Consider the following 3,055-nt stretch of genomic DNA (forward strand, 5'->3'; position numbering starts at 1 on the left):
TATGAGAGTTTCTGAGAAAGGTGATGAAGTGGGGGTAGAGGCAGCAGGAGTCTGTTCTCAAAGGAACCTTCCAGTTTTGACAGAAGCTGGGAGCATCTGCAAATTGGTGCCATTGCTGGCATTGTTCTAAACAAATAAGTTAAGGGAAAAGTTCGCGCCAAGGAAATTAATATGTATATTGAGCATAGTAAACACTCTGGGAGCCAAGATAGCTTCCTTAAAGGCATCAAAGAAAATAATCAGAAAGAGAACACAGCCAAAGAAAAACAAACCCATGTCCAAATGAAATGCCAGCCCGTTCTTCCTAGAAAAGCACACTTTGTGAGAGCCAATGAGGAGAAATGTAGATGACTGGAACCTGTCACCAAGAGGCGAATAAACAAATAACTCTGGACTATAATAAAAGCAAAATTAAATATGAACGTTTTAGTGTTAATCAAAATAGGTTTAAATTTTTGTGCAACACTATCCTAGACCATAACGAGTACACTCACTATTATGTGTCACCTCAAAGTCCTTGTGTGGGCCTAACTCAAGCCCAACGTAGAGGAAAGCAAGCTCAATGCTTGCCCATCAGTTCATACCACTTCACTAAGGCAAGGGGTTTCGTGAGTAATAGCAGGGTGGGAGCTTGTTTCTGAACAAGCTCAGGATTTCTAAACAGCCATTTTTCCCCACTAAAAGTATTATGCAGCAGTGTGTGTGGAATGATGACCAAGTCGAAGTTTTTCTGTCTTCTATATTACTCAAAACAACCAGAAATATAATCTATCTATCTATCTATCTATCTATCTATCTATCTATCTATCTATCTATCTACCTACCTATATATGTATATCCTTAATTTATGTGGGATTCCATGTTGGAATGCCCTAGCACTTTTAAGTGTATGAAGTCAAGGCACTGCACAGCAGTCATATGACATTTCAACTCCAATTTAAAACTGATAATCTAATTTTTTCTGTATACCCCAAATTGTCACAGTGGTCAACAGTGCAGCCTAAAGGGACTCTGGTGGACATCTCTCATTACTGTCAACTTTAAGAAGTTCCTCCATCTACATGAAGGCAAACAAATTCATTACTGAAAAAATAATGCCTGCCCTGTATCCACTGTAGAGTTGTTTAAAATAAAAATGATGAACAGTACATAATGTTAATAAAAAAGATTTCATTAAAGTATGAATTATAATTATTGATAGTCAGTCAATAGCAGTGTGCTACAGCTAACTCCTAAAAGATTACAAAAATGGCCTTGTAAACTTCCAAAAATTTCATGGACCAGTTACTAAGGAAATCAAGTTATATAAATTTATAGTTAAATTCTATTTTTGCAGACGCAGATGAACAGTATTAAAATGTTGTTTTGCTAAATAGTAGTCAGAAATATGACTATTTGTCACCCCAAGATTTGCGATATTTTATGTATTATTATTTATTTTTCTTGAAATAAGTATCCATCTATCCATCTTCATTGCATCTGTATGGTTGAAATACGATTTTGTGTACTTTTGCTGTTTTTCTTTTTAACGCTTTTGGTTTTTTTTTTTTTTTTTTTTACTCTTTGCTCTTTGGGGGGCGTACCACCCAGCTCCCAAATAAATTACCCACAGATATTTACTCTTACTTATAAATGCCCGGTCTTAGCTTGGCTTGTTTTTAGCCAGCTTTTCTTAATCTCAATTATCCCACTTACACTTTGCCTCTGGGCTTTTACCTTTCTCATACTACTGTATATCTTATTTTTATTTTATTCCGTGGCTGGCTATGTAGCAGGGTGGCTGGCCCCTAGTGTCCTCCTGCCCTTGTTCTTGCTCCTCCTTTTCTCAGATTTCTCCTTCTATTTATTCTCTCTGCCTGACAGCCCTGTCTATCCTTTTTTCCGCCTTGTTATTGGCCATTCAGCTCTTTCATAGACCAATCAGGTGTTTTAGACAGGCAAAGAAACACAGCTTCACAGGTTTAAACAAATGCAACATAAAAGAATGCAACACATTTTTGCATCATTAAACAAGTGTTCCCCAGCATAAACAAATAAAACATATTTTAAAATAATGTTCCACAACAGTGTATCTCTTCTAATTATAGCAAATTGACATCTTGTTTTTGACCATGGTAAGACAAGATATGTCAGAGTCAGAAAATTATATATACAAATTATGTCATGCATTTGTGCACAGGAAAACGTGTGCCTGAACATGCAACTACACACACACACACACACACACACACACACACACACACACACACACAAATATTTCTAAAGTTAAGAAAGTAACAGAAAATAATGTTTAGAAACAAATTAAACTTAAATCTTTTTTTGTCCCTAGCTGTTGCATTAAAATTAAACTTTAAAGGATGCGTGTTCTTTTAGCAATCCCTTTCAAATAATACAAAAAAAATACGTCTAGTATCCAAAAAGCCTTATCTAATACAGGAAAGTAATTACTCTTGCCACTGACAAATGGATAACATTCCTACCTAGGTATTTGTTATTTTTCTTCCATCTTATTCATTAAAGTAAACCAACATGTCAAATAGCATTCAGATTGATTCTGTATTCTGAGATCCAGTTGTAAAATATTTAGTAACAGGCCACCAGATATTCAACTGTATGGATTACAAATTCCACAGCTAGCCGGGCAGTGGTGGCGCAAGCCTTTAATCCCAGCACTCGGGAGGCAGAGGCAGGTGGATCTCTGAGTTCGAGGCCAGCCTGGTCTACAAGAGCTAGTTCCAGGACAGGCTCTAGGAACTACAGGGAAACCCTGTCTCGAAAAACCAAAAAAAAAAAAAAAAAACAAATTCCACAGCTAAGATATAGCTAAAATAATAGCTATCCCAAAGAGAACACTTAAAATAATAAAGGGTTATCATTGCAAACATAGCTCAATGTGTTTCTGATGTCATAAGAAATGTTATAATGCTCACCACATGATTATCAACATTGTGGGCAGCAATGGTGACAACATGTAACTTCATCCATATATAGAATAAAATAACATATGCATTTCACTTCTGTTTGAGCAACAATGTTCTAGAAACCTGAACTAGCT

The sequence above is a fragment of the Arvicola amphibius genome, chromosome 11 (assembly GCF_903992535.2).
Source record: "Arvicola amphibius chromosome 11, mArvAmp1.2, whole genome shotgun sequence".
Classification (NCBI taxonomy): Eukaryota; Metazoa; Chordata; class Mammalia; order Rodentia; family Cricetidae; genus Arvicola; species Arvicola amphibius.